The sequence below is a fragment of the Pan paniscus genome, chromosome 1, assembly GCF_029289425.2.
Source record: "Pan paniscus chromosome 1, NHGRI_mPanPan1-v2.0_pri, whole genome shotgun sequence".
Taxonomy (NCBI): domain Eukaryota; kingdom Metazoa; phylum Chordata; class Mammalia; order Primates; family Hominidae; genus Pan; species Pan paniscus.
The window spans coordinates 137,173,001-137,194,783 of NC_073249.2; the positions used below are offsets into that span (position 1 = coordinate 137,173,001).

At 41.7% G+C, this 21,783-nt stretch overlaps 1 protein-coding gene across 5 annotated transcripts in view; it reads right to left on the reverse strand.

Annotated features, from left to right (window-relative positions):
- Nucleotides 1-21,783, reverse strand: part of LRRC8D (leucine rich repeat containing 8 VRAC subunit D) — a 115,171-nt gene that overhangs the window by 84,207 nt on the left and 9,181 nt on the right. For 3 of the 5 annotated variants that reach the window (XM_034930734.3, XM_055116282.2, XM_057302968.2), the window contains exon 2: nucleotides 8,365-8,509. The exons of 1 other annotated variant lie outside the window; for it this stretch is intronic. The gene's annotated coding sequence lies outside the window, so the exon portion shown is untranslated. Of the gene's footprint in view, nucleotides 1-8,364; nucleotides 8,539-21,783 lie in introns of all 5 variants that reach the window. One more of the 5 variants, XM_055116283.2, reaches the window with a different exon arrangement.

A 21,783-nucleotide genomic window follows, 5' to 3' on the forward strand; every position in this document is an offset into this window, starting at 1 on the left:
AGATATCAGTCTTATCCGTCTCAGCAGGTTTCGGACCCTAGAACATTCTATATTATGATTTTATCAGACTTTGTGCAAGCTTGGTAAATCTCAGCAGTTAACTAAAAAGACTGCAACTCTCTCCTGTGTCCATAAAGCACCTGAAGAACTACAGACACTAGAAAAAAAAAATACAGCTATTATCTACGTAATCCTATAACTATTGGCCAAGGTTAACATCTTTGTCTTAGCCTAACCTTGTCACACAATATCTATTTTGAGACCTAAATTTGTCCCCATCATGATTTCAAATTTACTTATAATAATAAGCCATGCTATGTACACAACATGGTTTCATCACATTTTAAAAACCAAGGTGGTGCCGGTCGCAGTGGCTCATGCCTGTAATCCTAGAACTTTGGGAGGCCGAGGCAGGTGGATTGCCTGAGCTCAGGAGTTTGAGACCAGCCTGGGCAACATGGTGAAACCCCATCTCTACTAAAATACAAAAAATTAGCCAGATGTGGCAATGTGCACTTGTAATCCCAGCCACTCAGGAGGCTGAGACAGGAGAATCACTTGAACCCAGGAGGCAGAGGCTGCAGTGAGCCGAGATTGTGCCACTGCACTCCAGCCTGGGCAACACAGCAAGACTCTCGTCTCAAAAAAAAAAAAAAAGAAAGAAAAAGAAAGACAAGGGGAAAATACATTGTACTCTGCAGAGGCACACAAACACCCACTTACCAAATAAAGTGACCTGGCATTCAGTGTGACATAAATTGCAGACAGGGGGAAGAATAAGACCCACTAAACTGAGAAGACTGGAGCAAAGTAAACTTGGAGAAAATCAAGCTGAAACTGACAAAGTTGTCCCAATAATAAAGAGACATCTGTAATTAAGAGACTTTCAAGAGTATTCACCCATGCAGTCAGTAAGCATCACACCTCATAAAACATTCATTCAAAAGCCGTACCAGGAATGTACATCATAGCTCTACAAGCACATACAGAGCAACAGAGGAGGACAAGCCTTTGCAGTGACACACCACTGCCCTACACAGATGACCAAGTATGAAAGGGAGCCATAACTGCTAACAAAAGAAGAAAAGAAAAGACAAAAAAAAAAAACACACAAAAAACAGAAGAAAATGTAACGTCAGCAATATTAAAATTATGTTACCAAGTAAGGAAATTAAACAATATTCCTAGATAGGTCGACACATTTCTAGAAAAATGTGTCTTTTAGAAATGTGTTTTTAGAAAATGTGTAGCTGCAAAAAGTTAACACATACAAATAAGGGCAAGGAATCTGCCTCAAAATAATCTTAAAGTCTTGAACTTTAAAATTTATATTAATGTATCAATCATAACAATAAGGTCAAGTTATATAAATGTACATGTAACAAGAAGTCATGCTAATAAAATCATGTTATATAAAGGTACATGCAACAATTAAAACAGTGTATCCAATAGTAAAGAAATGGAGTCAACCTAAATGTCCATCAATGACAGGCTGGAAAAAGGAAATGGGGTACATATACACCAAGGAGTAGTATTCCTTGATAAAAAAGAACATAAAAATTCATAAAAAAGAACAAGATCATGTGCTCTGCAGGGACTTGGATGGAGTGGGAGGCCATTATCCTTTGCAAACTAACACAGGAACAGAAAACCGAATACCACATGTTCTCACTTACAAGTGGGAGCTAAATGATGAGAACACATGGACACATAGAGGAAAATAACACACAGTGGGGCCTTTTGGAAAGTGGAGAAGGAAGAGGATCAGGAAAAATAACTAATGGGTACTAGGCTTAATACCTGGGTGATAAAATAATCTGTATAACAAACCCCCATGACACGAGTTTACCTTTGTAGTAAACCTACACTTGTACCCCTAAACTTAAAATAAAAGTTGAAAAATAAATAAATAAAACAGTGTATCAAAGGCCCAAGAACATACAATTAAGTCAACTGGAACCAAATAGAGATCTCAGAAAGAGACATCTACATATATGCACTGACATCCTAGGGGTAGCACCAAAACTCTGTGGAGAAAGAATGTACTAGTTGGCAAATAGTGCTGGGAAAACTGGCTCACAATATGACCAGATTTTTAAAAATAAAAATTGGGTTAATACTTCGTATCTCAAATTACAAAGAGTTTAAAAACCCAAATAATAAGAGTAACCTTTGAAGTTAATAAAAGAAAATGAGGAGAGACAACATTGTGAGCCCAGAATAGGGGAGGATTTCTTAAATGACTCAAAAGGCACAGACCATAATAATATAAAGTGATGAGACAACTACATTAAAACTAAAGATTTTATTGTTGCTATTACTGAAAGGCATCATAGACAAAGTTATTAGGAAAGTGACACACTAGAAGAAAGTTACAATGTCTAAAGACAAAGAGGAATTAATTTCTAGAATACACAAGAAACATTACAAAAATTCTCTCAAGAAGTTCTTGCAAGAAAAAGGCAAGAGACCCAACAGAAAATAAAGGGCAGGCTAAAGACATAAAAAGACAATTCATGGAAAAGGGAAATTAAATTAAGTAAATGAAGACATGTTCAGCCTCACTAGCAATCAGAAAAAGGCAAAATTAAACCATTAGGTATAATCAACATTTATCAGGTTGGCAGCAATCAGGAAATTTGTTAACAACAACAACAAAAAAGGCATTATGCAGTACTGGTGGAGATGTAAAGTTGGCAACTATCTGTGCAGTTCCCAGTAAAATTATGCAGTTCCTAGTATGCATATATCCTATGATCCAGCAATATTGTTTGTGGTCAATTTCGCCTCAAGAAATTCTCACGAAGGCCAATAAATTCCATATGCCTAGGTTGCTTAGAAAAAAATTAATACATACTACATGAAAGCCAAAAATATTCATTAAAATGTTGACCCTTTCATGTCCCTATTTGTACTGTCTCCATACTGTCTACAGTTTTAACTTAACCTTTGCTGAAAGGGTAGGTAAGACTAAACAAACCATGATAATTTCTTTACATAGTCTAGTTCAAGAACAAGGAAAGCAGGATGTACAGTGAGGGAAATGTTTTAGTGTTGGAGACTGCACAAATCTGGATCCGAGTCCAGGCCTTAGCTTGTCTGTGTGACTTGGAGTCTCTGCCTGCCTCAGTTTCTTCACATAAAACAGGGTTATTGGCCGGGTACGGTGGCTCACGCGTGTAATCCCAGCACTTTGGGAGGCAGAGCGGGCAGATCAAGAAGTCAGGAGATCGAGATCATCCTGGCTAACACGGTGAAACCCCGTCTCTACTAAAAATACAAAAAATTAGCCAGCGTGGTGGTGGGCGCCTGTAGTCCCAGCTACTCGGGAGGCTGAGGCAGGAGAATGGCATGAACCTGGGAGGCAGAGCTTGCAGTGAGCCGAGATCGCGCCACTGCACTCCAGCCTGGGTGACAAGGTGAGACTCAGTCTCAAAAAAAAAAACCCAAAAAACCAAAAAAACAAACAGGGTTATTACCCACTCTGCAAAACACCAGGAGGATTAGAGATAATCAATGTCTATTTGTCAATGCCTGAAAAATATGGTGTTCAATAGATAGGAAGTAATTTCTTTTAACAAATAAAGGAACTTCATGAAATAACCCTATTAGATTTCCATGCCCTGCTCAACCTATCTCAAGCAGAATGACTTACATTCATGTCAATACAACACACACAGAAATCAGAGAGACTAATTCAATATGAACTCACACATCAGTTTTTCCCACTGCAGAACAGGGATAAATCCTATCTCCCTTTCCTTAAACTTACCACAAATTGTAAAGGTTAAGATTGGGAAGCCTCTTTTAGCTTCTGGGAAATGAATATAGGGCTGGTGGTGGTGGTGGTAGTGGCTATGACCATCATGATTCTGAAACTGGCCTCAGAGTCCTGACTCTACAAAAACAGGGAAGGCATATTCGCAGAAGTATTGTAGGGAAAATGCTCTTAAGAGAAATCCAGTTATCCATGACTAACTGCAAAGATCTCAAAGCTGACCATGAAAAACGATTAGCCCGGAAACATGACCAGATCCAAAATCAGGGCTTAACACATCATCCTTTTAATGTACAACAAAGAGGAAAAATTCCACCTGGGAATCTTTATAATCTGATGGCTAACATATTATGCATTTTTCATCACCATTTCAGCATTTTCAGTCTGGAGCAGTTGTTTTGCTTTGGCTTCAATTCCCAACCTGTAGACTTCAGGGTACTGCAAGAGGTCTGTAGGCTGAATCCCTACCTCATATATACATGCAGTGCTATTTTACAAATACAGGAAGATGCTGAAGTCATTATTTGCAATATATACTCGGCTGATATAAATTAACTCTCATGAAACATCTGCAATTATAAGAGATACGAAGTAAAACAGTGAACCAGTTAAGATCGTTGAAATCTTTTAATATTAAATAAAAGCTTCCTGATTTTGGTGTCAGGAGCCACTGCATTACAGTTTACAATTTGACTAAGAAGGCATTTTTTACTTTATAATATACATGAAGGGAAAAAAAGTTTTGAAAAAATGAAATCTTAACTTGCATTTATCTCCACTCGTAGTCCCCTCTTGGCCATTAACTTTTCCTTGGCATTTAACATCAAAGCTAGTTACCCTTTCATTTTTAGCCTTTCTGTTGGAAGAGATACACGGCTGGTTCACAAGCCACTGGAACTCACCGACAGACAGAAAAGGCAGTGCACTGCGTATTAAGGAATCATACGTGTATCATTTCATTCCTCCCTTACAAAACAATGAGCTCTCATTTCCTCTCTTTTGCTCCTCCTTTACCTTCTCCTCTCCCTGAGGGTTTTGACCACAGTTTTACAGAGGGGAAGTTATAGGCCACTACAAATATTCCAATTATTGAAGAGAAAACAAATATTTTATCCAACACTTATGAAAAATGTACTCCAAATTTTAATTTGCAGTACAACAAATTAAACCATAATTTTACAGTTTAGTTAATGGTGCAACATTAAAACTGTAACTAAAGAGAGCCTCAACTTTAAGCGCTACAAAGGAAATAAACTTACTTGCATCTAAGGAATGTTACAAAAATATTTAATCTATAATTTAAAGTTACATGGGTTTGCTCACATTGTCTGTAATGTGAGCCTCTCAGTGGATTACTGTGAGCTGGAATGAAAGAGTAGGGGATGTGCACAGTGGCAGCAGTAGTGGGGAGTGGAGAGTCATATATATAATTTACTAATTAATTAATTTTCTGGGATATAAACTGCCCTAGGAGTAAGCCAGAAGAGGTTTTTTAATTCTAAAAAATTAAAATATGGTAATCTGATCCCTTGGAAAGATATCTGCTCACTAAAACCTGACAAAAGGTATCTGTAAATTAAAATATACTACTAGAATTTTGGCAGAATACAAATCACACTGGTGCAAACACAGCTAAATCTAGTCACAGACACACAGGAAGTGTAAATTTCAAATATGAAAAAAAAACTGCTTTAAAAATGAAAACAAACCTTGAGTTCTGGGCAGAGCCTGAGTGAAGAGGTATAACGAAAAACCTGGAGATTTGGTAAGGCAATCCAGCTTTCTTTTGGAATGGCAAAGGACCACCTGAATCAGCACTGCCACCTCTTCCTTAGGCAGTGGCTTTCCAGACTACAAAAGAACCACAGATTACATCAGAAGACCTTGTTCAGGTCCCAACAACTCCATTTACTAATACGACCACTGGCAAGTTACATCTCATCAGCCTGTTTCCTCTCTCCATAAACTGGAGAAAATGAATCCTACTTCACTACATCATTGAAAGGAGCAAGAAGAGTTTAGCTCTGTTGAAAGGAGTAAAAAAAAAAAAAATACATCATATACACTGTGTAAACAGAAAATGACAATCTAAAGGCCAGTTATGATTTCTGAGTTTAAATATCACTAGAATAGAAGGAGACTCTGTTCTTAAATGGGACAGAGATTTGGAGGCTCACAAAAGCTGTTCTACTGTATCTTAGAGCAGAGTGACAGATGCTAAAGAAAGTCCCCAAATAAATTAATAAACTGAGGGGCAAGGAACACACATAGGTATAAAAGTAGAGGCAGTGGCTGGGTGCAGTGGCTCACTCCTGTAATCCCAGCACTTTGGGAGGCCGAGGCGGGTGGATCATGGGGTGAGGAGTTCTAGACCAGTCTGACCAACATGGATAAACCCCATCAATACTAAAAATACAAAATTAGCTGGGCGAGGTGGTGCGTGCCTGTAATCCCAGCTACTCGGGAGGCTGTAGCAGAAGAATCGCTTGAACCCGGGAGATGGAGGTTGTGGTAAGCCAAGATCGCACCATTGCACTCCAGCCAGGGCAACAAGAGCAAAACTCCTCCGTCTCAAAAAAAAAAAAAAAAAGTAGCTGCAAAACACTATGGTTGTACAGGTCTTTCAAGAATCTCTCTTGACTGGCTGAGTGTGGTGGCCTCCCAGTATTTTGGGAGGCTGAGGTGGGCAGATCACTTGAGGTTAGGAGTTCGAGACCAGCCTGGCCAACATGGTGAAACCCTGTCTCTACTAAAAATACAAAAATTAGCTGGGCGTGGTGGCGTGCACCTGTAATCTCAGCTACTCAGGAGGCTGAGGCAGGAGAATCACTTGAACCCAGGCGGCAGAGATTGCAGTGAGCTGAGATCACGTCACTGCACTCCAGCCTGGGTGACAGAATGAAAAACCGTCTCAAAATAAAAAGAATCTCTCTTGATTACTTTCTCACTTTTCATGACGTATTTGGCAAGAAGAGGCATAAACACAGCCATCTCACAATTAAATTCAAACTTAAGAAGTCCATGTCTATCTAGGAAGGATAAGTTTAATTGTTCAGTTTTCATAGTGCATTTTGGCTACATAATGCCATGTACTTATTGAGTACATGTTTTGTACTCAAGCTGGTAAATTTGTACCACCCTGGTAAATTTTCCTTTCAAAGCAAACTTAATTATGTAGTAAATATGTTTTATGATAAAATTTTCAGCATCAGAATGCTATAGTCAGCATCCTACGTCATGAATGTAAATTCTACACCTAACCCTGACTCCTTAGATGGCTTGGCTACCCGATAAAGTGAAAGCGCGCAGTGTATGTGATACTGTGCTACACAGATTCACTTTTCCTCTGTGCTACAGGGAGAGATCTTCTTTGGCAGAGTCTCACTTTCCTCCCCTCTAGTCATATGCTCACATCCCTTCCTCGGAAATAAAAATTAAGAAGATGCTACTGGCTTTAACAGGGCTCAAACATTTAATTTGAGGCCATATAATGATCCCATCAAACTGATTATTCTCAGCCATCCCACTCCCCTTAGTGTCCTCCCCAAGACTAGAGTTTCACCAGGTAGATAAACAGGCGGTAAAACAAGGCTAGGCTTTCACTGGGGGGAGAAGTCAATCTGAGTTATTCTGGAGAAAGAGGACCTGCCAGGGAAATAAAGATGCAAAACGTCTGTAGCATAAAACCAACCCTAGTGTTTTATTCTCCTTCTATGAACATTTGAGATGGAACACGATGTGGAAGTGAAATTATAATCTACCTGGTGAATTTGAGAAAAGTCACTCTCAATTTTACTTTGATGACAAACGGAATTAATAAAGACGCCTGGCTCATATGTTAAAGTACCTTCTGTCTCAGCGAGGAGGCCTGGCTCAGAAACCACAGTGGAGTTAACAAGCCAGACACCAGACTAAACATCTCAGAACTCGCTGCTGTGCCTCATTCCTGGTCCCTACCTTTCCGGTGTGTGCCTGCATCATTAATTCCCTCCGTTTGGCATGGCCTGGCTTTCCCAAAACAGAAACCAAGGAACCGGGGTCCTCTGTTTCAGCAGCTGAAGAGCTGATTTCTGAGCATGGACACTAAGATTCTTTTCTCCTGTCCACCTTACACTTCACCCACAACTCATCTTCTTCCTCTTCCCTACGTCCCAACCCCTTACCCTCCCACCACCCTGCCTCCCAGGACATTTATGTGTATGACCCCAGACCAGGAAGGGAGGAACAAAGAGCTGCTGCTTCAGGCAGCAGCAGCTGGAGGAGAGGGTGGAGAGGGCAGCTGGGGACTCCAGGAAGACTCCCCGGGCACTGGCAGCCCCAGCGCAGCCCGGGGCAGTCCAGCCTGGAAAGCGCCCTAATAGAGTCCTCGCAGGCGGCTCCGCAGCGCACGCCCAGGGCCTTCCGCCGGCCCGAACCCGGGGCGGCAGCAGCCAGAGTTTGGCAGAGACCCCGGGTGAGAAGCCAGTGGTGGGGGGCGGGCAAGTGAAGCTGCAGCACAGAGCTGGAAATGCAGATCCGACACTAGCAGTGCTCCGTGCCGCGGACTTCCCGACCCGCGCCCTGGACCCAGACCCGACCCCGCGCACCTGGACCAAGCGGCCACCCTGTTCTCTCAGGGCGCTCTCTGGGGACGCGGCTTGGGCGAGCTCTGGAGGCTGGAACCACGGCGACAGGAGACTTCACTCCTCCATCCTGAGACCCGGCAGCACGTTATAGACAGCCGTGCACTTCCTGTTTGAAAACACAGGGGAGAGAAAGAGCTAGAGAGATCCAAGTGTCGGCAGCGGGGAGGAAAGAGTGCAGGGCGGCGGGGAGGCAAGACCAGGGGGTCACTGCTTGCATAACTGCCATGGTGGGCACCCAGCGCTCCCCTGGCCGTGGCGACCCCGCCGCACCGGCTGCCCGCGTGGTGCCGAGGTGGCGCGGCCTCGGCCCGGGCCCCCCCTGCTGGTGGCCTCGCTGCCAGCCGCCCGCCCGCCCGCTCGCTCACAGCCCTTCCGTTTGCAGCTGCTGCTCGGGTTCTCCCCTCCCAACAAGTACCTAGATCAATGGACTCCACGCTTCCTCCGCCGGTGCCCAGAGTGGTCGGCCTTCTTTTTCTTCCTTTCTTCACCCTCCCAACCCCCACCCCTACCCCCCAGAAAATAATTACCTCGGGGAAGGTGTAAAGACAAGACTGAGCCTTTGCAGGGGAGTGGGGGCTGGATTTATGCAAATTTTTAAAGTTCACAGCCACATCCCAGTATAGCCACTACAGCTCAGCAGCTGTGAGAGATTCAGGATGGGAAATTACTTGTCTTGTGCCTCGCTGGCTCAAAAGAGAAAGCGTGCACACAGCTGCCAACACAGAGCAGCCAGGAACTGCAAAACAGTAACAACAACAAAACTACATAGTATCCTCGGTTCCTCCTAGGGTCTCTACTCAGATCAACCTGTCAACCTCATCCTCACAGTCTACCAACATTTATATATACCAATTCCACATGGAGCATAATCGCATGGTGCATTCTTCCAGAAAATGATTCCGTAGTTCTCTGTGCTATGTAATCACAGAGAAGTTCCATAGTCCTGGGATTACATTCATTCATTTTGTTGAACTCTGACTTAAGTGGACTTCAGTACAGTGTTAAAAAGAGTACACAGATGGCTTAAGAATCTGCTGTATGTAGAGTGTGCTGGCTATGGGGATTCGCATTTGTAACCTGCCTGCCCTTACATGCACAGTCTACCAGGTTACAAAGCGCTTACAGGACTGTCTCTTGACAAACGGCTCCTTTTATTATCAAGCTGCTGGCATTCATGGTTCCATACTCAAAATGGAGAATGGAATACAAACAATAATTATTCTACATATAAAGCTCAGTTTTGACTGAAGCAGAAAGGAACGGATAGATATTAAGCTCCTACTCAGTGCTAGACAACATCTCATTTTAAATCCCTCTTGGCCTTAATATTTTCCAGCAGATGTGCAAAAGTCATATTCCCAAGTGAGGAAACAGGGTCAGAGAAATTAAGAAACTGTTCCCATGGCTCTGCCAGAAAGTGGTCAAATGGAGAGCTGAATACAGGTCTTTCCTGATTATAAAATCTGTACCATTTCCCCTACACTGCGAATTCCTACAATGATCACGAATTCTTTTTTTTTTTTTTTTTTTTTTTTTTTCTGAGACAGAGTCTCGCTCTGTCGCCCAGGCTGGAGTGCAGTGGCGTGATCTCGGCTCACTGCAACCTCCGCCTCTCGGGTTCAAACAATTCTCCTGCCTCAGCCTCCCGAGAAGCTTAAACTACAGGCACACGCCACCATGCCCAGCTAATTTTTTTGTATTTTTAGTACAGATGAGGTTTCACAATGTTGGCCAGGATGATCTCGATCTCCTGACCTCATGATCCACCCGCCTCAGCCTCCCAAAGTGCTGGGATTACAGGCGTAAACCACCACTCCTGGCCAATGATCATGAATTCTAGGGAGAAAGTCCAGCACAGCAACCATCCTGTGATCCATCCCTTCATCTCTGAATGATCCTGCTACTTACCAGCTATTGCTGTTGTGCTAGGCAGTTTCTTTAACCACCTGAATAATACATACCTTAATTTCTCGGGCAGAGGATACTGGCTTTTTCCATTATCTACTGCTGGCTGTCAGCCTTTCCAGAATTATTTGGTGGCAAAAGTTCAAAAGGTTCTAGAATGGCTACTCATATGCCAAGGTACAAAGTCTGTCCAGTTCAGAACCTAACAAGCTGACTAAAATTCGATTCCTGCATTATTTTTTCTCTAACTGGGGCTCTTTAAGAAAGTGGCAAATGATGTTCACAAAAACACACACGGCTTCAAGTTGACATTCTCTCATTTTCTGTTTCCTTCTGCTATAACACTTAGTTCACAATCACCTGTCAGTAGCATGCTGCTATGAGGCTCCTGACGCAACCAAATGAAAAGGTGATTAAGAGTCTTGTGCACTCACAAAAAAAAAAGGGGGGGGGGGTGGTCTTGACAATACTGAGGCCTCCAGACGATGAACTACACCTCACCCACCCTTTTCTCCTCACCTCACAGACTTGAATTGTAGTGCACCCAGATGACCATGGCCTTCAAGTACAAAGGCAGGGGCTGGGAAGAAGACTGCAAGGACCAGTGAGATGCATTCCTGTCCACCAGGCACTCGCAGTCTAATGAGGGCTTCTTACTAAAAGACTTCTCAAGGGATCTTAGCATCCTTTTAGGGTCTAGCTCTGTTCACCTTTTTCCTTCTCTCAATCCTTTGCTTACTGTGGTCCTGGCAACTCTTCATGTCTTTTCACAAACTTAATACTTCTTCCCAAACAGCTACCACACATTTTCCAAAGTACTCAGTGTGGGGAGTGGGGATGTGAAGCAGGGCATTTAACTAGAAACTTCTCTCATTTTAAAAACCCTGTCAATTATTACCATGTTTTTAAGGACACAATTATGTTTTGAAATATCTTTTGGTATCCCTCCTTCATTTTTGTTACTCATTATCTAAGAGCCCAAGGAAAACCTCTGAAGAAAAATATTTAAATTCGTAAGAAAAGGCAAAGGAAAACTTAAACCTGCAGAGCCTTTGTTTTTTATATTTGGGACTCATGAGATTAGACTATCTAACTTCTTAAAATCTCTCTTAGGAAAAATTCAAAGTCATTAATCTAAAAACAGTCAACAGTAGACTATTCCTATTTTGTCCAAGGACTGTACTGAGTGATAATTTAATGATATATAGGAGAGTTTGTATGGTTTAATAGGTAACAAAATACAGAAGAGCATTTGGTGGGAGACTAACAACGGTATTCACCTATGCTGCTATGTCCACACCCAAATGTCTAATACTCTCCCCTCCAGAGCAGTGGCCAGCTGTGGGGGAAGGGCAGCCACATTTCTCTTTCTTAGGCTCCCTATAAACCCAAACCCTCCTCCTTATCAAAAATATTTATTAACATTCACTCTGTACGACTCCCAAAGCTTACAGTTTGGAGAATACAACACAGCCCCTGACATTTCCTAATCCTAACTACCATGAGGCCTGAACACCATCTCATACTTTCCCCTGGTCAGCTATTCGCCCGCTCCTTCTGTGTTTCATGCAGAAGTGTTTCTTTCTCATAGCCGCTGTTATGCTTTTGTGTGTGTGTGCATGCGCACGTGTGTGTGTGCACGTGTATGTATATATATTAAAATCACAACCTCATAAAAAGAAAAAATGCGCTCTCAGGTAGGCACAAATTATGCCACAAAAGATTTTGGAAAAATGTGGAAGGTTCACTTTGAAAGTCTCCACTCCCTAAGTACCATAATCCCCAGATGAAGAGACCAACACTGTGAAAGCCATTTTAGAAGCTCCAAATTCAGTTTCAAGAAATAGCTTTTCTGAGGACTAATGGGTGTGGAGGAGGAGATGATAAACTCATCTCTAAAAAACAATGCTGCTTATCTTTCTTCATCTTAAGAAAGATCTTAGTTTGGCGGTTAAAAATGTTTGCCACAAGCAATTCTCTGTGTGAATATCAGGAGTCCTGGTGATTATCACACATGGATTTTACAAACAAGAAAATAAAAAATGACAAGCTGTCTGGTTACCAAAGAGATGACCTCTCTGCACTATCAGCCTTCACAGCAGTGTCCCTACCTTGTCTTCACCTCCGGGGTAGCACATGCAACAGGATTTTCTGGGAAGGAGGTCTCTGGCACTCACATTCACTTCCTGGCCTCTGCAAAACCTGAACCATGGCTTTCAAAGAAGCCTTTCGCAGAGCCAACTGGCTGGCCTGATTGGCATTTACCCATAGAGGATTATTAGCCATCTTTAAGGAACCAGAGTAAGTGTCATTTCACATGACAAAATGCAGCAAGGGGTTGCAAATCATCTTTAAAAAAAATATGCCTGTAAGATAGTTTCCTGATTTTGAGCAAGCAATAAGGAAAGCACTACTTAAAGCACCCCACAGCATGACTTAGAAGATCCAGCCACAAGGCAGGTAGGGCCAGGGTGGCTACAGGCCTGAGCTGGTATCTCTCTAAGCTCAGTGCTCCAATTTCCTCAGCTTCCAAACACACACAATGAACCCACACACCTTGCACAAAATTACTAACATTACATAGGACAAACCCTCACAGGCCCTGCCTCAATGAATTCTCAGAACTACCTTCGCAGGGAGGTGTCATTATTAATGTGTTACAGAAGCAGCAGCAGGGCTCACAGATGTTAAGTGATATTCTCAAAGCCTTAGGTAATGGAACGAAAACTCACCCTGGGTCTGTTCTTCCTTCTTTTAATTGAATAGAAATGAGTGGGTGCATTTTGGCTGTGGATATATCATTCTGCACTACATATCTTTTGCTCAGAAAAAAAATCCCACTTTAAAAACATAACTTGTAATGCTCTCTCTCAAGTGCATCATACACCCTCATCACCTCGCCAGATTTTGGTAAAGTGTAAAGGATAAACATGTATTTTGTAATAGGCCAACTGACTTTAAGCCATAGGAATATAAGTAGATATAAATTAGGTAAAATATGCACTTGAGCTGCAGCTGGATATTATTTTATAAAATAATAAGACTGATCCACTGATCAAACTGTGATAAACAAAATCTTAATACATTTTTTCGAAGCTTCCTCTCTCATTCTTCAATTAGTATGCAAAAAAATGCATGTAAAGTAGGACATGATGGTTGATGTACTGGGATTTACTAAGCATAATACTGTGAAAGAAGGGTAAGATACCCCAAAATTCTGACTAAATGCAAATACCTGTATAAAAGACTGTTCAAAATGTTCCCAGCACAGACTGCTAGGAATGAATAGCCTTGGATTATTTAATGACTGTTGATTTTGATGTGTATTACATAGATGAAATACTGTCCTATAATTCATTCTTCTTTGGAAAGCATGTTTTGTCTGTTAATCTTCTGTGATAGTATCTGCTTCCTTATTTGAAACATTGTTTTAATTCTCTTTGGGCAATCTTATTTATCTTATTTTTATTTTTGAGACAGAGTCTCACTCTGTTTCCCGGGCTGGAGTGCAGTGGCACAGTCTCAGCTCACTGTAGCCTTGTTCTCTCAGGCTCAACCAATCCTACCACCTTAGCCTCCCCAGTAGCTGGGACTACAGGAGCTCGCCACATCCAGCTAATTTTTCTTCCCCCACCTCCCCTTTTTTTTTTTTTTTTTAAGGGACAGGGGTTTCGCCATGTTGCCCAGGCTGGTCTCAAACTCCTGGACTCAAATGATCCACCCACCTCGGTCTCCCAAAGTGCTGGGATTACAGGCGTGAGCCACCACACCTGGCCTGGGCAATCTTGTTTTTTAAATAACATATTAAAAAGCCCAACAATGTAAAAGGGTTGGATCCTAAAAAGTCAAATAAATATAATGTTCATTATTAAGAAGTGCTCTTAAAAATGACTTTCAGAGTTCATAAGGAATAAGTCACACACATCATATCTTGAATACAATTCTCCATTATACATTATAATGGAGTCTACACAAGAAAAACAATTCATGAATAATTTAAGGTTACAAAATTAGATACTTTAAATTTCATCTCCTTTCCTTTGCCTGTAGTGGAATAGCCAAGGCAAATAGCACGAAAGAGAACCGGAGTACCTGAAAACTCCAGAAACTTTATTATGAACTTTTAATAGCTTATTCATCAATTTTTTAACTAACCCTAGTTTAATAAATGCCAAGCACTTTACATGTATTAACACTTCAATGATTCCTGACAACAACCCTATGAGGTAGGAGTTATTATCTTCATATTACAGATGAGAAAACAGACATGGACATGGAGACGTTAAGTAATTTGCCCAAAGTCACACTGCTAGTAAATACTAAAACTTCGATAGCCTGGCTGACCAGAATCTACTTTAACCAACACATTTTCTTACCCATAAGACCCAATTGGATTGAGTTTGCTTTCCCTAGCGTGAAAGTTCATGAGGTACAGTGCCATAAATACAGCAGAAGAAAAGAAGTGGGGAGGAGTGGGGTGAGGGGCTCAGAGACTTTCCAGTTTGTAGCAAGAATGTAACCACTTGTCTAGGGGCACTAGGCTGAAAGCTTTAGGAAGTCAGGGATGCAGAGCCTGGGCCACATTGCTGAATAAATAAATATTAAGAAGGAAAGAAAAGGTATTTGCAGAATGAAAAAGCCAGGAGGAAGGGCTGCTTCCTCACCTTGACCAGAATCCTGGATTTCAAGCCTCCAGGATTGCCTGGCTACAGCACAACTGAATTAGCAACTGAAAGGAATGCAGTGAACCCATGTACTTTGATCTTGGTAAAGCAGTTGATACAGTATCCTGTGAAATCAGGATCCTAAATCAACCAAAACTTATGTTGTTCCAAGAACCACACAAGTTAAGCAGGCTAGAAAGAAAAACACTGGCTACATCTACTAGTATGATGAAGAAAAAGCCACAAGGAATGGAATTCAATCCGTATTCAAAAGTAACTTGGAAATTACTCACGCTGTTTTAATCAAATTTGCACATAACATTAATTTGGGAGGTGTGAAGAGGGCAAATGAGGGCGAGCCAATTGACTTAGTTAAATTAGCAGAGAGGTGAAGAAAAACAGAAGTTCAGTTTCATTTTTGTGTCCCCTTTAATTTGCAGGGAGTGGCTATGGATGTCCAATGGGTAGTAACCACCTCTAAACCTAAAATGCCAAGACTGAACTAAGTAAGCAATAGCAAATAGATACATGTTTAAAATGTTAAGACTTCCGGTCTGAACTTCACAGAGCATGATCGTATTATTCCATACACTATCAGTAAAGTTCCATGGGAAATAATATTCCTTTCAACAAGACTTCGTTAGGAAAACCCAAAGAAAAGAAGGGGCTCAAAGGCTGAGTTTAGGAGGTCAGATGAAAAAGTCAGTGGCGTATGTATAATCTGGCCCCACTACAAATATGCCGCACAGGCAGAAGGTCATGAGAATGGTTTGCAAACACATGGCAGGACAAAGAACAGCAGAGAAGGGAGAGAGAAGCAAGCTAAAACTTGAACTAACATTATTTTTTTAAGCATAAATTATAATTTCTAATTTCTTTAATGTTGAGAAATAGCTTATCCCTTGGTAGAACTATCTGTCCTCCCAGCAAAAATTGTATTTTAAATGTTAGCAGTTGATTTAGAACTAACAAATGAGAGTAAGAGAACTCTGAAACATTTGAAAAAAAAATGACCTATATTCAGGCTGGGTCCTAGGAAATGTAAAAGTGAGCATCATTTCATGTAGCTCCTAAGAGACTGAAGAACTGCACTATTAGCTCTGTAGCCAATATGCAGGAAGAGATTCTTGACCAGATATGGGTTTTAAGTATGTCCTAGCAGGCTTGTTCATGGGAGGAAAGCATTATGTTTCTAGAAAATAAAAGGCTCTGAAAGGAAAGAGGGTCACTGAATAATTAAAACTTTCTAATATGTCACCCTTACTACTCTCAATCATAATTTGTACAGTTATTTTTTAAGGTGAAGCCCTCAATATGTGAGCAATGCAGGCAAGGAATACCTTTGGGTATCTGCAGAATTAATGACAATAATAACAGCAACAGCAGCTAACACGTGAGTGTTAACTATGTGCCAGGAACTGTTCTAAGCATTTTATATAAACCATCCTCACAACTAACCCTAGGAGGTAAATATTATTATATCTTCATTTTATAGTAAGTTAAGTAACTTTCCCACGTTCCCATGGCTAGAAAGGCAGAGTAAAAACCCAGGCAGTAAACTACAGAGCTCATGCTCTCCAAGAGATTGTCATTGAAGACAGGTACAGCCCACAATAAAATCCCATATATTCCTCTGCCTTCTAAAAGAAACAGCAACAAAAAAGGAGAAATCTAGCACAGGGGCATAAGGATTAGAGCCATCCCACATTCTAGATTTGAACAGGAAATACATGTGAAAAACTTCAGCCAAATGACAATGCTCTGAGAGATTACTGTTTAATACTTACAGAGGACAAAAAGCAAACCATAGAACCTACACAGACAGAACTTCCACAAAGTTTGATGACTGGCCCCCTCCCAAGGTTTAAAAAATCATCCATACAGTGACAAACTCAAAATTAGCTTCATCTCAGACCTTTCTCTAGAATGTCCCAATGCCCTCTAGAACCCTTCCCTCACCAGGCTGCCCTCAGAACCACCTGCAGAGCCTTCAAAACACACTTTCCCAGGCCCTACCCAAGATGTGAACCATTGAAATCATGGGGGTGGAGGGGTGCTCCTGGAATCTGCACATTTAGGAAACTCCCAAGTGATCCTTAGATGCAGCCTAGTTGGCGAAAGCCCATGCTACCACCAGAATTGCTGAAGGCAGAGATCAAGGCAAAATTATTTCCCTTCTCAAGAACCTTCAATGGAATAACCTTTATTCAAAGGCAACCAAGTGAAGTCTAAATTCCTCAGCAGGACACTCTAGGCCCTCTGTAATCTGTCCCAAACTACTTCTCTGGCTTCCTTTCCTCCTCCATCCCTCACTCCATCCCAGCAGCATTTCCCAAACACATTCTATACTTCTACAACTCCATGCTTTGCTGCTCCAACGTTCCCTCAGCTCTCCCATCAATTCTCTACCTGTCACCATCTTTGTCATCCTTCAAGGCCCTATTCAAGGTATTTTTCCTTGTGAGACCTCCCCTGATCTTTCTAGTCAAAATCAGTCTCTCCTTCTGAGCAAATGTCCAAAAAATGTAGCTCTCACAAGAATTACAACATATACTGCAAACTGTGCTGAATTATACTAAACTGTTTACATGCAGGTCTTATCTTCAAAGCAGGGGCATATCTTACTCATCTTTCATATTGTGGATAAGAAAGAGACCTAGGTCGAAGTTTAGCTCTCCCTGCTAGTTACTAGCACTGTATCCTTGAGTGGGTTATTTAAACACACTGAGCCTCAGTTTTGTAATCTTTGAAATGGAACACCAATGACACCAACCTTCATGGCTGATATAAGAATAAAACAGAAAAGTGGCCCACTGTGGACCACCTGAAATGCACTAACATGATAGCCGTTGTTAATATTTAGTGCTAACTTTCGTTTCCCACCCCACTAGAGTGCACTGCAGACAAAGTAAATGCTCAAAAAGCATTTGCTTTTACTCAAAAAAGGCATTTGCTTTCAAAGTAATGATAAATGTTAAGTGATTTCTTAAAGTCCTTTCTCCTGACCCAATTTTGTTCTGTTACAAAGAAAATTTCATAATATTTCTATTCCTATTCTATTTCTACTCCCCTTTCTTTCCTTCAAAAATTAATGTTCAAAATTCTAATGAACAAGCCCTGTCAGTGTCCCTCCTACTCTAGCTTGGCTGTTTGCTTTGAACTACAGTAACTGCCTGCAGCCACAGTGTCGCTGCCCAGAGAATTGCCTGCTTCACCCTTGCAACAAATAGCACTTTGTAGGCAAACTGGAAGAGAGCCCAAAGTAGGAGGGGGGGAAAACCAAGGAAAAGGAATTTGGGCCAAAAACTGAGTTGACACCCACACTATCATTCACACTGGAATACAGGTAAGGAGAGAACAGGAAAGAAAAGGGGTTCAGATCAACACAAACCTTCCCCAACCACCTACCTCACCACCCACCCATGGAAAATGCATTCCACGACTCACAAAGGACTTGCTGGTCAGCTCACTGCCTGACACACATGGCTATTGTGAATAAAATACTGTCATATATAATAGCTTCTTATCCTCACCAAAACAATCCTAGTGCCGTTACTGTCCCCTCCCCCATTTACAGGAGATGAAACCCAAGGTCACACGAGTCCACAAAAGAGAGTGCTGGGATTAGAACTCAAGTCTTTTAAGCTCCAAATCCTAGGTCCTTCCCACTGCCTCCAAATAGGTTGCAAAAAGCAATTTAAAAAGTGCTCTCAGAAGCTCACCAAATCTACCAGTTGTAAAGGTAAAGGTAAAACAAGATGGGTTTTGTGCTGTTAAAAACAAGTCTGGTGCCAAGGATGCGGGTTGTCACAGCAACAAGGCTCCAACTACAGCCTTTGTAATGATCAGTCCAGCGTTTTAGTACGGTGTTCCAGGAAGATCCTTTAGTCAGGTTTCTGTTCCTAGATGGAAACTGTCTTCCATGATTTCATTTGTTCATTTGGTTTGGGGAGGCGGTATCAGGGAAGGAATATAATTTTATTTCTTTTTTCAACCAAACTCTGATGCTGACTTTAAGACTGAGGTAATGTGGAAGGCAAAAGAAGTTTCTAAAGCAAATTTATGTTCGTCATTGTTGTGAGAGAGTTCAAGGGGCAATGAAGGAGTCCTAAAAAGCACAGATCCTGAAGCCATGGCAGCTTGGGTTCAAATCACAGTTCTGCCACTTCCTGTAATGACCTTGGCTGCTCATGGTGACTGGGAGGAGCAGCCAGACTAGAGAACCCAGCCTTGGTTTCCCCTGCTACAAAATGGGGCTGTTGTCAGAAGTAAATGAGCTAATATATGTAAAGTGCTGCAAACAGTGCCTGGCACGTGGTGAAGTGTTTCCTAGTCTTATTTCCAGATTCGTCACTAGGACTGGATTCTTTTTTAAGTGTATTTTATAAGAAGGTTAAAGAAGACTTCTTGTACAACTTGTTAATGCATAATGCCCCAAACAAGCACAAACATTATTTACAAGTTTCACTTCCTGATAGGATCTTCCAGGATTTCCATCTGTAGAGTCCCTAGAAGGCCGAGCAGTGGAATTTGAAGAATTTTTCTTCTTCCCAACAGTGCAAGAAAACCTGAACCCATTCTCTCAATACTACAAATGGTTTCCATAAGGGGGAAAAGAAATCCATAAAGATCCTTACTGCACTAAAGTAACAAATAGAAGGGGACATTTTAAAATGAATTTATTCTAAAAAGCAACCAAAGTATTAGAAATTTAAAGTTATTCCAGTCTAGAAAGACATAGTTCAGATCACACAGGGATCACAGCCCCAGGACTGGAATAAAACCTGCAGATGATGAAAAGACGTTGTTCCCCGCCCCACAGAAAATGCTGAAATTCCAGGAACAAGGTACTATATACTTGGGATGATTAAGAGCAAAATGCTCTTAAAAATCCTCTCAGACTAGGATTCTGCTAGTAGCAGAAATCTGTTCAAATTATTACTCTCTTCTCTTTCAAAGAGGGTGTATGTACAACAAATTACACAAAACGATGTTAGATTTTCCCCAGAAAAGCAAATAAAACTAAAGACAGGAGCAACATTGGGGTCACAGTAAAGGTCTGAGGTCCTGTCCTGCACCAGGATACCCAGATGGTGGAGAGGGGCTAAAACCAGTAGACAATATCCTCCTGGCAGTGTGCCCTGACAGGGCAGACGCAGCCCTGCTGACACTGCTTCACACAAAGGGACCCTGGAGGCTGGCCCTTCAAAAGCAAAACAAGCTGGTGTTCCAAACCATCTTTTTCCTAGGGACTGCTGTGTATATCCCCTCAATGTCGTAGTTTGGGTGGGGGAAAAAAATGATGCTTTGTACTCTAACATAGCCAACTTTCCCCTATGCAAACATTTTCCAGCATTCTTGGTTTACTTTTTGCTATCAGCTGTTCTCTGGACCCCTCTTCTTTATCTCACTCCCTAGTCTTCTTTCTGACATAAACTCTTTTCCTTCCTTTTCATTCCAATTCCCCTTTTGGAGAAGCCACCGTACACATTAACATGATACACTAGGAACTGCAAAATAATAGCACTCTTTGCCCCCTGCCAACATAGATTCTGCACTATTTCTAAACATTGACATTTTTTCTTTCTTTCTCTTTCTTCCTCATTTACCCCAAATCAATTTTAAGATATGAACAAATCTTCCCGTATCTCCTGGGGTAGATGATCTCTTTACTCAACTCCAAGTGGCTCTTACCCTTCCTTCTCTCTCTGTGTGTGTCCCACTGGTCCTCTCCCCTTTTATATTCATACTCTACCTATTTCTCCCTAAACCTATTCCTCCTCAGGCCAGACAACCTGTTCAAATGCAACCACTCCAGATGTAATACACCACATTTAAAGGTCAGAAATTGTTATCATTAAAAGTACGGGGCTTGCGGTTTGCTTTGCTCTGCCTTGTGTCTGGGGTTGGGAGAGAAAAGGATGAAATCAAGTTTCAATTCATGTCAATTTAAATTAATGTTTAAAAGTGTATTGTGGGCCAGGCATGGTGGCTCATGCCTGTAATCCCAGCACTTTGGGAGGCTGAGGCAGGCAGATTACACGAGGTTAGGAGTTCGAGACCAGCCTGGCCAACATGGCAAAACCCCTCTCTCCTAAAAATACAAAAATTAGCTGGGTGTGGTGGTGCGTACCTGTAATCCCAGCTACTCAGGAGGCTGAGGTAGGAGAATCGCTTGAACCCGGGAGGCGGAGGTTGCAGTGAGCCAAGATCACAGCACTGCACTCCAGCCTGGGCCACAGAGTGAGACTCCATCTCAAAAAAAAAAAAAAGTGTATTGTGCTTTTTATTCAAACCCTATGCTTCCATTTATCTGGCCACTAAAGGGCTATCTCTAAGGGCCTAAAGAGGCGGTTTCCAGCCCACAAAGCTATTTTGTTTGGTTTACAGGAAGTTCTAAAATGTTGAATTAGCCAACCTTTAAAATCAGATTTTACACAATAATCCAGATTTCTGGCTTACAGTGAAAAATCAGAAGATCTGGCAACACCGGCCCACATTCCTACGCGGCAACAATGCACTGCTCAACAGGCCCACTTCTGATGGGTCTCCCACTCCTGATGACCCCACCCTGAGGGCGAGTGCCTGCTGCCACAAATCATCTCTGAGGCACACTGTTTGCTCAAGACCCCCAGGCTACTGCTAGTATCCAACTCTGATTAGCACAGAAATTACAGATCTAATTTCTGCTTGGTACAGAACTTAGCAGGTATAAATAAGTTATAAGGAAAAGAATTTAGAACAGGTGAAAGAGAAACTATTTTGGAATTGAAAAATATCTTAAGAGAGCTAAGTTAAAGAACAAGTGCAT